The 14,443-nt window shown below is 33.7% G+C and overlaps 1 protein-coding gene across 1 annotated transcript in view; it reads left to right on the plus strand.

Annotated features, from left to right (window-relative positions):
• LOC127185323 (translin-associated protein X-like) overlaps nucleotides 1–14,443 on the plus strand; it is a 37,275-nt gene that overhangs the window by 11,808 nt on the left and 11,024 nt on the right.

Raw genomic sequence — 14,443 nt, forward strand, 5'->3', positions numbered from 1 at the left:
TCAGATTATCTGAGTTGCATTAACTAGCTCATCTTACCATCACAAAATTCCATAGACAAATTAGCTTACTAAAGAAATATTACTTTCCTCAACGTCCTGGAAACTAGAATGTTAAAGCCAATATTATAGCATTGTAAGGTCCCAGAGTAAATTTTTTTTCTTGGCTTGTAAGCATCGAAATTCTTACTGTCAACTCACATCGCTTCCCTTTAGTGTGTGTGAGCATTTTATTTTTTATTTAGATATAAGGCTGAAAATCAATTAGATTACAATCTTTGCCTTATGGACTCATTTAATCCAAATTACTTCTTTAAAGCCCTATTCCCAAATGTAATTATGTTGGGAGCTAGAATTTCAAAATGTGTATTTTTGGAGGACACAGTTTACTTAAAGCACATAGTTTAGAATCATCCCAGGGGAGGCATAAAAGGAATGAGGTAATATATAAGTAAAACAACAGGAAAGAGAGAAATTACTGATGGTATTAATGTCTAAATAGCAAGTGGGGTGGGGGACAGGCAAGGAAGAGGCAGGACAACTTATAACCAAGACAAAGGATCTATAAAAAGTTATATGGAAAATTGTAAGAAATTAGAGAACATATGTGATCTATAAGAACACAGAAATAATAGTGGGAGCTAACTGTTAAAGTACAGAAAAAGAAAGAGGGATGGGAGAAAGAGAATGTAGAAGAAAATTTATGAAACCTCACTAGTTTATAAGGTACTTAAAAACATATAAATTTTTAAAAACTATGAACAGACTTAGTCTGTATAGGTTGACAACGCTGCTTCTATTGTCATGGGTTATAAAAGGAAAATATTCTAATGTTCCAGTCATGATTTATCTCTCTATAAGTTATTGATCATACCCCAAAATACTATAATACAATATCAATGGTGATTAGCTTTTGTTCTTAACCATAAAAATGAAAAAAAAACTATAACTGAAGGTATCATATTTTTAATACAGAACCTAAATAAATCAATCTTATTTTGACTATATACGTGTGTGTGTGTGTGTGTGTGTGTGTGTATGTGTTTGTGTTACCCATCTCTGTGTTACAATCCCTACTTGCCAACAAGATATGCCTACTGCCTACTAAGGTAATTACTGGCATAGCTGTTAGTGAATAACTATCTAGTTTCTAGTTGAACCAAGGGCCTGGTCCACAGCAAGGAATTTATGACTGGTAGTGTAAACATTGTCAAAATTCAATGGCTGTTGGAGCCATAGGCCCTAGTGAGGAAGCTATTCTATTGCAATTTTGCTAAGTAGCCATGTTGGAAAACTATCTTCTAAGTACTTATGCTTATACTCATGTTTTTTCAGTGCTCCCAACCTTTGGCAGAAAGATTCCTTTTCAGAGATTTATGACTGCTCAAATTGTTGAGAATATGTGTGAATATTAATCTATAATAAATGTCTTACCTACAAATCTCAAGAATCCTCATGAAAAATGTGGCAGAAAGAAAATATGGTCTGAAGGATAGAAAAGAATGCTGTGTAAAGTTATTTTCTGGGTATTACATGGGTGCAGTACACATTAACTCACAGTACCTTTGGTTGCTTACACACAATCAAGCCAAGTAACGATCTAATATGGGTTGTGGAATGGTTCTAGAGGAGCTGAGAAGCTTCGACAGTTGTTGACTGCTAGGGAAAGGAAATATGGTAGAGAGAGCTTGGGAAAATTGAAAAGTATTGAATAGTTATAATTAATACACCTTGTATACATATATAATTTTTCCACATAATATTTTTATCGATTATCTGGGAGTTTCACATCATGTACACATATCACAATCTTTTCCCATTCCTTATATATATCCCTTCTCTTGTGCCTGCCCAAAAGACATAAGAAAAAAGTCTACTTTGTGTTTTTTATATACTCACTGGAACATGGTCAAATTCTTAGTGGCCTGCCCCTTAAATAGAATCGAGTTTTTCTTCTCACACACATTTTACATGTTTAAAGACTTATCACCTGCATGGAGAATTAGGAAAACTAGTACTGACACACCAGACCTGTCAAATTAATGGCACTAGTTATGCAGAGCTCTGAAAAAGATCTGCATTCTATAACTACAGTATCGTGGTGAATAGTTTCCATTTGAGGACAATGGTTACATGAAACCCATTTAAGATTTTTTGTTAATTTGTGGAAAGAGAAAAGGAGAGAGAGAGAGAGAGAGAGAGAGAGAGAGAGAGAGAGAGAGAGAGAGAGAGAACATAAAACATGATTATCTTTTTTGATGGGAGCGGTGTTATATTTTGAAAGCATGAAATAGAAATCAAACTGCACCAAATGACAATGTGAAGATTTTTGCAGCAGAGACTAGTGATGTTTTTAGCAGAAATGTCAGGCTAACTGGAGTTGCATTGTGCTCAGAGGATACATCTACAGCTTCTTGTTAGGACCACTGAGACAGTGATTTACTAAGTTTGAAATGGCAGAGTAGGCAGTGGTTGCTATGGAAAGAAATTGATTTCCTTTTTCTTTATCAACAAGCTACTTGGTAACTAAGAAGCAGGAAAGGATCCTTCTATGTATTTTAGTGGGAAGAGGTACTTGGATTTGGACACTTGTGTATAAAGATTCTGGGTACATTTTTAGTTATGGAGAAAGATCTTGTTTTTACCCTGTTTTATCAGGAAAAATAAAAAATCACAATTTCATTTCAAACCCTATAATAGATATTTTTGATAAGATTACATATCCTATTTCCACATTTGTAGGAACAACATTGCCTCTTACATTTTATAGAATGATTAATTTGAAAGGAAAATATTATGCTAAAGATTGAATTCAGCTGTAAGAAAGCCAGGCTAAAGAAGATATGAATCATGAAAGAGGATATAAATATATTTTTTCTAATTTCCACTCATAGTTTTCCCTTTTTCTTTTTTAAAATATATTTAATTTATTTTTTATTTAATTTATTTATTCAGAATACAACAATCGTTATCCCATCACTTGTATCCTCCCATTACTCCCTCCCTTCTGCTTTCACCTTCTTCCCCTCTCTTAGGTCTAAGACAAAGGGGGACTTCCTCCCTCATGATATGGTCGTATGCTATCAAGTCTCATCTTGGTAGCCTGCTTATTCTTTCTTTGAGTGTCACCAGGTGTCCCCACCAAGGGGAGGTGGTCAAATATGGAGCACCAGAGTTCATGTCAGATTCTGTGCCCGTTCTCCACATAACTGAGGAGAATGTCCTGTCCAATGGTTAAATCAGAGTAGGGTTTTTTTTTGTGATGAAAATGTGAATAAAAATATAATTGACTGTGAAAGTGTAAAACCCCAATCTTAGCCCCATTGTATCAAATGGCCATTCTGACTGTATAGAGGCTCACTGATACGTAAAACTTTTGTTCGAATGGCTTCCTTAAACTAGCTTGGTGATGTTTTTATTTTTGATTAATTAGAATAAAAATGTTTAAAATAAAAAAGATAACCTAAGGAAGGCAGACTAAAGGTCTCAAGGGAAACTTCCATAGCTTTCCCTCCCTGCATTCAAGCTATAAATCTACTACCTTCCTTAGTTTAAATTTTACATATGAAAATTTATCTCTGTTTGGCATGCATCAGATCATTCAGCAGCCTTGCACGTATGTGTGTATACAGAGAAGTAATCTATTTTTTTAATTTTGTCCTGTCATCAATTAATTTATAGGGCCACAGCCATCTCATATTTAAGATGATAGAAGACAATTTTTCTGGTGATATTTACTTTATACTATCCCTCTGTATTAAAATTGTCAGTAGCATAGAAAATTAAGGCTGATACACAAGAAAATGTTCAAAATTTCATATAAATTTGGAAATTATGTATGACATAATTTATAATATCTATCATGGAACAAACTGATATGTTTGTTTTTTTATTTGTCTGTTTGTTTCTTTGCTTTTGTTTTTCAAGACAGGGTTTTTCTGTTTAGCCTTGGCAGTCCTGGAGTCATTTTGTAGATCAGGCTGGCCTCAAACTTACAGCAATTGCCTGCTTTTGCCTCCTGAGTGCTGGGATTAAAGGCCTGTACTACCATGCCCTGCTCCACAAACTCATCATAATGATATTTTTATATAATGTATTGGTAGAAAATGACCTGGACTTAGGTATTATAAAGGATATGGTCAATAGAATCTTCGTTCTGTGTTTAGTGATATTATGTTCATTTGAAATCATTTGTGGTTGACAAGTTCATATTATCCAACTCAGCAAGTTCTATACAACATGGCTTTCTAAAATTCCTAATTCTTGGTTCCTAAAATGCTTGTTTGTATTTGCCAGTGTACAATGGATAGTAAGTATATCGGTCTATGAAGAGTGACAAGAAAATGTCTTAGATGGGAAATAACAAAATAACTTTAATATTTATATCCTTCTACTCTGGAAATCAAAGGTTAAAATATTTGTGTATTTTATGAGTTGGCTGAGTATATCATTTTCTTCTTCTAAATTGGAAAATTTGGAAGGTGAAAGAGGTAAAAGAACTCCATGAGATATTTTGTAAGAACATTAGTATTATTTTTGATAGTCAGACATTGTATTTTATTTACCTCCTCAACTTCCCCCTTTTAATAATACTGGGTTGCCATCTTATTTCCAATATATCAGGAAGTTGTATACTTCAGAGGGTATTAAATATATTAACGTATTTTTAAAAATTAATCCTCTATCCAATTAACTATTAGTTAATTCTAACATTATGCTTTTTTTTCTTTCTTTTTGGGTCTAACAGTCTTTTGTTTAATACTGTTCTGGTATCTTCCTATATAGGAAATTTGAAATAAAATCTTGAAATGTACTCATGTCAAATGTTCTTATACAGATGGATTTTTTCTGTATCTTGGGAGGAAGAGCTGAGTAAAACAGTTCAGAAGTAAACAGAATTATTTGGTAGTGGTAATCATCCAAAGAAGGCATGTTGAGTGACTATTCTAATGACAAGACAAAGTTATATATATTTAATTTTAATCAAGGATGAAAATCACTGCCAGTTATTTTCACCAGTTAAATCAAATTCTTTCAGAATTTCTATCTTAGAGGGCATGAAAATGTGATAAACCCTGTTAAACTACTAGTTATATAGATAATAAGAATACCAAAAATATTAAAAGTGAGTCTATCAATTACAGAGAAACTTCAAGTGACCTTGATTGAGGACCAGGCACAGGTCCATGTGCCTTTCAACACTATAATGATCATGGTCATGGTTGAAGCCAACAGTTTGTGATGTTGAAAAAGAAAAAGTGGAATTGACTGCAATATTGAACTATTGCTATTCAATTTGTTACATGATGCACAATGTGCAAGTGAGTGATGGCATGAATGCAGCTGAATAATTTTGGAGACTCTAGATAATCTGATTGTGGAATAAAATAACTTGCCAAAGAAAATTCCCAGTGATTTTAAGGACATCATAACACTTTTGTTTGATATAATTTGAGACAGTGTTATAGTGTACAAGTCAAAATCTATTGTTACAGTGATAACAGGGCTTAATAATAAAAAATTAAAAAAATAAAATAAATAAAATAGAATTTAAAGAGAAAAAAAAACAGTGAACAAAACCTCCCACTATTCTCATTTCTTAGGTTTATTACCACTTAAAATTGGGTTGCACTGGAGAGCAAACTTGGGGGACATACTGGGTCCAACCCATAGCCCGATAGTATATGATTCAAGAAAAATAATGAAATGTATCAATATACTATTTTCTCATTGATTTTTATGGATTCTATCTCAAGGTGCTGTAGTAAGATTCTCTCCAAAATTAGCTTAAGTTGTTCTCATTCCAAGGCCTAACCTGTCCCCTTGCAAGCTAATTAGCTTTATGAACTGAGGAGAGTAATTCAACCTTCATGATATTAATTATCCATTCTTGTAAACTAAGAACACATCTGCCCACCCTCTCTTGGATGAATGCCATGATTTATTTTCCTTTCAATAAATGAACAATTTTATTTATTTTAATTAATAAAAAGAACTTACATTTTTTTCTTTTATTTTTGAGATTATGAGTACATAATTTCTTCCTTCCTTTCCCTCCTTCCAAATCCTACAATACAACCCTCCATAATTGCTTCAAAGTATGGCCTCTTCCTTTTCTCATTAATATTTTAACACACAAATGTTTTTGTACATACATATATCCCTAAATATAACCTGTTTAGTCTATATAGTGTGATTTGTATGTTTGTTTTCAGGGCACACTGCTTGGAATTTGGTAACCAATTGGTTTTCTCTTTTGTGGGGGAAGACTTTTCCCCAAACTCAGAATTTCTTAGTGTAGTTTTTTTCTGTGGGGTTGAGGCCTCCGGAGTATTCCTTTTTCCACTCTGGCATGTATATTGTTTATTTCTATTTACAATTAATAGTTTGGAAGTCATGTGAGTCAGACTTTATTAGTCATTACTAGGAAACACAATCTCACAGCAAACTCCCAGAACCTCTCTTTCTTATAGTCTTTCAACTCCTTCTTCTACAATGTCACCAAGCCTTAGTTGGAGGAGTCGTTTTATAGATGTATCCACTGGGACTAGGCTTCACAATGCTGTATTTCAATTTTTGTTTTCTAATATAATCATTATAATCTTTGCCTATTGAAAGAGTAGCTTACTTAACAAAGGATCAGAAACTACTCTTATTTGTTGGTATAAGGCCAAATACTTATAAGTAATGCTGGCTTATTAAGGTGGTAATTATAGATTCTCTTCCAAAAACATGACATCACCAGCCCTGGGTTGTTGTCTTGATTTCCAGTACTAGGAATAGTTTTCATATTGTTAAATAGGTCTTAAGTTCAATGAAAGAGTTGTTGTTTACCGTCAAGATATGTGTGATACTACATCATGCTAAGTGGAATCATGCTGTGCTATTCACTTTTGTGGTTCATAGGAGTGATAGCAGTGTGGGAATGTTGTTTACTTCCCTCCTTTGGAAGCTTATGTGATGTCTAATTGTACCATAAAAGCTAGTCTTCAGGAAGGAAGCTTTTATGTCAGTCACAGATCAGACCTACTGTGTCTTGTCTTTGAAATGCACAGAGATTTACCTTCCACATCTAGTGAACAACCAGGAAAAATAGCAATAGCCTATATATTTTGGGAGTTTCTGTTGTAACACTCAGTGATAACTCAGAAGAGAGCTACACATGGCAGATGTTACAGATTTTGAATTAAACCTGATGGACTAAATGGATGGTGATAGTATTTACGGTATGCTTCTTGCTCCAAGTCTGGAGTGTGTCAGTAGGCCTTGATGGGTGAAAAATTTGGATGAGACATTTATAGAGGGATATGAGTTTTGAAACATGTAGGGAATGTCCTTGTAGAAGCCTAGAGATAGCTTACATCACAGGCTGGGGAAGCCAGATTAGTCTTGGATCCTGGATGTGGGACCCAAGCTAGAGTTTATAAGTTGGGGAGAAACATGGATTGGAGATCAGGGAGGCTTACTGGTCCAGATGAGGGAGAAGAAAATGTGCCTTTTAAAAAAAATAGAAATGAACCAGGTAGTGGTGGTGCATGCCTTTAATTCCAGCACTTGAGAGGCAGAGGCAGGCAGATCTCTGTGAGTTCAAGGCCAGCCTGGTCTGCAAAACAAGTCTAGGATAGCCAAGGCTACACAGAGAAAACATTGTCTCAAAAAACAAACAAACAAACAAACAAACAAACAAAAAGAAATGTACTGTGTGTATAGGAGAAACAGGAAGTCACAAACATCTTATGTCTAACTCCTTTTCCAACATGTACTCCTGAACTCTATGGCAGTGAAAATGAAAAAAAAAAAAAGTACTATTTGTAGAATAAATCACCTTTCACGATTTCACATATTTTGTATGTTTTCACTTTTTCTTATACTTTTAAGCAATTTCTTACGTTCCTGTTTTTTACCCCCAAATCAAGTTAATTTCACTCTCTAAACACTATTTCTTTGATCCAACAAGTCAAAGAAAAAGTTATTGAAGCTCTTAAGGCCTACTTTCTGAGGCATACCTTTGACCAGTCTTTACTATAGTTGATAAAAATTGACTTTTTTTATTAGGCTGGGGCAACGTTCAACAAGATCTATATCAAAGATATCTGGGAAAAGGTATTAAAGAGTTGTATCCCTGATATCAAAGGATTTTCCAAGAATAAGAGGCTACAGAACTCATCAGAGCCATTTAATATGAAAAGTAATTATCAGGTGTTGAATCTGCCTACAATGACACATAGTGTGCTTCTAAGAATGCATCTTCATCTCTAATCAGTACTGCACCAATGAGATATATACCTAACTGAAATAATGAACTTTATGATGTTTATCATGATTAAATTGTACATATGTGTGCTGATATGCATATGTGCCGTGTTTGTAAATTTTGAAGCCACAGAAAAGCTCCTGTTGCCTTTCTTCATTCTTTTCTCTTTCTTTCCTCCTTTCTTTCTTTCTTTCTTTCTTTTTAAATACAGACTCACTGTCTTTAAATTCCAAAGAGCCACTTTTATTTTCTTTCCTCTTTTAAAAAAATTTTACGTGAGTTCTGCGATAGTATGAAAGTATGTTCTTGGAAGGCAACAACCTTATCAACTGATCTCTTTTCCTCCTTGAGTAGGTATTTGAATCCTATTTAAAATGGCAAACATCAACCATTTTATTCCTGAAGTTTTGAGGATTCTTGACTATGGGCTCTGATAATTTTCTTCCCTCCCTGCCTTCCTCCTTGCTTCCTTCCCTCACTCCATAAATCCCCCTTAGAATCCTTGGAAATACTTACATATAATGTATGACACACCTATAGATATTCTACAATCAAAAGGCAAATTTGTTAAAAGACAAAGTACTGTCCCCATTCTGAATTCTGAGTTATACATATAATACTTACCATTATGAAGAAGGGCCCAAGGAATGCCTTACTACTCACTGTGATTTTTAAACCAGGGCAGATTAGATTACTCATATCTTTGGATATATCTGAATGAGAATAGGATATGTTAATTTTATTTAAAAGTCACTTTTTCAAGTCTCCAAATGCCTAAGAGAGGTTTTTTTCTCATGAATTACATTATTAAACAGAATTTATAATTACTCCTGACCTATTGAATAAGATATTTTATCATTTTTTTAGCATGTCAGTCAAATGAAGAAAACAAGATTTGTGTTTTGTAGCATGAATTGGCTTAACAGCTTAAATGAACTATAAGCATGTTTGAGAGAAAGTAATCAGATTTTATTAAATTAAGCTTTTAAATGAAAATTGTGTTATTATTTCTTTATTCTGCTGTCCATTATCATTCACAGCTCCTATGTGTTATTGTTTACTCAATATTTCTTTGTATAGGTATAGATTTACTTTATTTCACCTCTCTTTTTATCTGTATATGATATACTGATTATTAGTTCATTTGTTTTAACAAAATCCACAAAATAGTATCTTAAACATATGCTACTCAAACTTTAATTTGCATATGAATCATATAGTATTCTGCATTGAATTACAGATTTTACTTCACTAATTCTGAATCAAATTCTACATCTAACTAGCATTTATGTCATGTTTGTAGAGAGTATGTTTGTTTGAACTGTGTATAGTTAAAAACAAAACAAACAAACTAGCTAGAGATATCTTCCATTTAGAAAGAGACTACCTGGATATCACCCAAGTTGCATTAATTAATGAACTGTAATACTTTTAAAAAGAAATAAAAAGAATACCCAAGAAATATTTGAAGGATAATATGAAACTCATTATTTCAAATTAACATATTTTAATGTACATAGTATAATCTATGTTATATAGTACAGATAGAAAGAAGCCGAGAAGCTTGCTACTGGGATTTGGCACTGCTGGACCCTTTCTGAAGTCATCTATTTCTTAAGAAAGATGGTACAATTAAGAAAAAAAACACGACCACCACTCATGTTAACTCAAGCAACCCTAATTGAACTCAGTAGGCTAAAAAATTAGAAAATTTAGAAAATGTAAGGAGATGGAGACTTGGAGGAAGAAGGTATTCTGTAGGAGTACATGTGTCCGAACAAATGCTATGGAAAGTAAATGTGAAAAAGTACTTTATATACATGTCTTAAATTGTCAATGAGTTTTACAAGTAAATTGAAAAGGAAAAACAATCCCTAGACCCTCAAAATTGAGCATTTCTAAAGAAAAAGAAAGTTTTGCACAGCTCTAGATTATATAAAAATCATTAAGGTATTCTCCATAAAATTCCAAAGAATACACATATACACTTTATGAAACAAAAGTATGTCAATTCTGAATATCTTAAAGACAGAGTATCTGAATACAATATGAAAGCTTGTGTTTTCATGAAAGTAGTTTGATAACATGTGTGAGAAGACTTTAATTCTAATTTTTATTTGAATTTATCTAGAGATTGAGCATATTTCCATGTATATAATGAACATTTGCGGACTTTTTGAGGCAATGTCTGTTCGATTTCTTTGCTCTCTTGTGAGTGGCTTTTGTTGTCGAATTATAGACATCACATATATTAATTTTTAGCACACATAATTTTCCAGTATTGTCTCATTTTCATTCAGTTGTTCATCCCTTTTGAGGTGAAGATCTTTTAAATTTTTTTCAATTTCAATTGTAGATTATTCCTGTATTTTTGTAATTTATTGAAAATATATTTATAGAAGTGTGATCCCTGGCTTTAAATACATATGTATATACTAATATGAACAGACTTTAAGAATGTAAACCTTTGCATCACAGTAGAGTGTATAGAAAGCATATAGATTTTTCTTATCCCAATGAGCAGAGAACATAAGTCTGCCTCTTAAACCATATTTGATTTTGAATGTTCTTACAACAATCTTGAAGTTTTCCAATTAGATGGAAGATAAAAGATCAGTTACCATTTTGAACTTCATACTTTTCTCATTCTGATAGCTAATTTATCAGCATACAGAAGAGCACCACGAAAGGAGAAACAAAATAAGATATACTCCGTTTTACAAGCAGTGCATACTGGTGGGCATATACTCAAGGGAATTTATTTTCTACTACAGAGACTACTACATTAATTGCAGCTCTATTTCTAAAAGTTGAGAAATAGAATCAGCCAAGATATCAATCATCTGACGAATGGATAATAAAAACTGACTACATGTACACAATGCCACTTTATTCAACTATAAAGAAAAAGTGAAGTTTGTAGGTAAATGGATCAAATTGGAGAAATTTAAACAAATTGAGATAACCCAGATCTAGAAAGAAAAACACAGGTTTGCTCTCATATGTAGATTCTAATATGATTCTTTAACTTTGTATATCCTATTTGGAATAATTTTGTAAGCTAGAAAACAAATAAGGGTATGGGGAGCGCATGGGACAATAGAATCACACTGTTAAAATAAAAGTGGAGAATGGGAACACTGTAAAAGAAAAGGACAGAAAGAGAGAAAAATAGGCAAAATGAAGGGAGTATTTAAAAAACTACATTGAAATCTATATTCTGGTAACCTGATTTAAAAAAAAAAAAACATGAAAGATAGGTTAAAGGCAAACCATTCCACAAGACGGAGCCCATGATAAGTACTGCATACCCAGTTTTTTAAAAAAAAATGTCCCCTAGGAAGAGCTTAATACAGCTGCCTAGCTGAGTGATAAAATAAATAACAGTTTTCTAAATATGTATGATTACAATGACAGATTAAATGCTACTTTTGGCCTTTATCAAAGAAGCCTATCTTCAGTGAGTAGAGAGACACATGGCTGTACAATATGGTAAGAATTAAGAATGGTTGAGGATTCAGTCTAAACAAGACTTTTAGAACATTATAGAAGGTAATGTAGAAGGAATGTAGGGGCTGAAAGATATGAAGAAGAGCTGTGAAATGCCATCTTCTAAACACAACTCAAACATGGCCTTTATGTATTCATAGCAGCAATGCTAACATACACTATGCTTTTACAAAAAATGAGAACACTATATAATCAGAAATGAATGAGGCAAAGGCTCATTCAGCACTAACCCTTAATGCTTAACTATTGGTAATTAAGAACTTATGGAAGAACAGAAGGCATTGTGTAAATAGTGTGTCCACATGTAAGCCAACTAAACTCAAATGGATAGTTATGGACCTTGGTCACACAAATAGACCTAGTTAAACTCTGTGGCACAAAGAAAAGCATCCTGAGTATGGAAAAGAGATTAGTATGGGAGAATCTGAGCAGACAAAGGTTGGGTGGGGATGAGACAAGGTGAAAGGAAGAGTAGTGAGAATGTGTATTCACACTTATACCTTATCAAAATAAAGAGGAAAGGTGTGCATGCTGTGCTCTATGAGCAAATGATAGGACAAAAGCAGATAGACCTTGGGGAAATACCCAGTTTCCACACTTCAGGAATAAACTGTATGCCTTAGATCAAGGCCCTGTGTTTTTCACTCTAACCACTCATTATTTCTTTTGTTTTGTCATAGGACAAGATTCAGTTTCTGGGTGCTGAAATTAAAGGGAAAGTAGTTTAGGTATTTTCTCTATGAGTACTAAGTAATTTATAACTTCTTTTAAAATATATACTTAAAAATAAATCATCCTTCTTTCCAAGCTGTACACAGCCCTTTAGACTCCTTGACATTTGATTTGAAGAAGAAAAAGATATCAACATTGGAATCCTGTCTTCTCTTTCTTTGATGCTACTTCTTTTTGGCTTCTCCCTTGGGTACTGATTTGGGGGCACCTGGAGGCAACAGAAACCTATGTCTGACCAGGTACATTTCAGGACTGCTGAAAAATTGTAGAGACTCCTCAGTACAGGGATGACAATTGTTATGGAGATGAATGAGCACTTAGAGTTGCTATCTTAAGGAACCTCAACCATGTTCAAGTCTAGTCACTTCATCTTCCAGCTGGCAATAGTATCCAAAAGCAGATGAAATGGAAAATTAAGGATTCCCGTTTTCCTCTTACTCAATCTCATTCTTTCTGGTGATTGCCTAGTCGATTTCTTCATTCTTCTAAAGATGGTTCACTCTAATTAATGTTCTCTGTCTAGAGGGTCTTGGCCCACTTGAAAGAGTATTATTTGGATTTGATCTGTGGTGGTTGTGTGTTCTTTGGAATAGATTGTTCTGTGAGAGTAGCTACCACCACAAATGGTATATACTCAGTTATATCAAAACACTAGTCCAAAGGATACGTACCATGAAAAACTTTACTTACCAAGAAAGTGGGCCAGAGGAGAGGACATCCTATTGAGACTTTAGACGAGAGTATCATGGAAGAATGGGGAAAGAGTAGGATCTACAGGGTCCTGGAAACCTACAAGAAGAACTTTATGACAGGCAGATCTGGGTCCTGGGGTCCTCCTCAAACTAAGGCACCAGCCTTCATTTCTTACCCTTTTGTCTGTATATTGACATTAATGTCTATGGTGTGTTTTATAGTAACACTGGACAATTTTATACAACCAAGATTATCACTTGCTGCTTTTTTATACTAAGTACACATCATAAACTATATTGATACTTCTAATATCCTATTAATTTTTGTACTATCATTGTTAATATTTTATTGATAGGTAACTTTAATCTTATAAAAATTATTAAATTGTCAACAAATACCTAGCAATTTTCTTTCTTTTCCTTTTTAAAGAAATGCTATTCATCCTTGCTTCTTCAAGGATGATTTATCAAAATCTTTTGTGAGTCAGAGTTTAATCAGGATTAAAGATATGCTAAAATAGTATTGGAGATCAACATGAAAATACACTGATTATGTATTACTAGAAAAAGACATCATGGAAGGATCAAAGTATTATCTATAACCGTTTGAAGTAGAACTCAAGTTTAGTAAGACCATGGTTTGTAGGAATAGCAGAGCATATTGGCTACACACACACACACACACAGAGAGAGAGAGAGAGAGAGAGAGAGAGAGAGAGAGAGAGAGAGAGAGAGAGATATGGAGGCAGAAAGACAGAGACAGACAGAGAGAGGAGCGGGATAAGGGAGATGCTGACCTAGATCTATGGGGAAAAACTTTGTGGAGAAATATGCTTGAAATATTGGGGAGACTGTGGTCATTGATGCTTGGTTGCTGATCACTCATAGTTGTAGGATTCCAAACTTAAGAAAATAAGAGAGAATATGGAGTCCATTACAAATTGTTTTTTGCTTTTTAACATGCATTACATCTGCAGTTTTTAAAAAATTGACCTTTTTATTTTTGATTTCCAGCCTCATATACTATCTCCTTGGGGACAACTTCAACCTTTACTTCTTGAAGTTTGCAAGAAACAACATTTCTTTTTCTTTTTCTTTTTTTTTTTTAATTAATTTATTCTTGTTACATCTCAATGGTTATCCCATCCCTTGTATCCTCCCATTCCTCCCCCCCCCTATTTTCCCATTATTCCCCTCCCCTATGACTGTTCCTGAGGGGGATTACCTCCCCCTGTATATTCTCATAGGGTATCAAGTC

Source organism: Acomys russatus, chromosome X (genome assembly GCF_903995435.1).
Source record: "Acomys russatus chromosome X, mAcoRus1.1, whole genome shotgun sequence".
Lineage (NCBI taxonomy): Eukaryota > Metazoa > Chordata > Mammalia > Rodentia > Muridae > Acomys > Acomys russatus.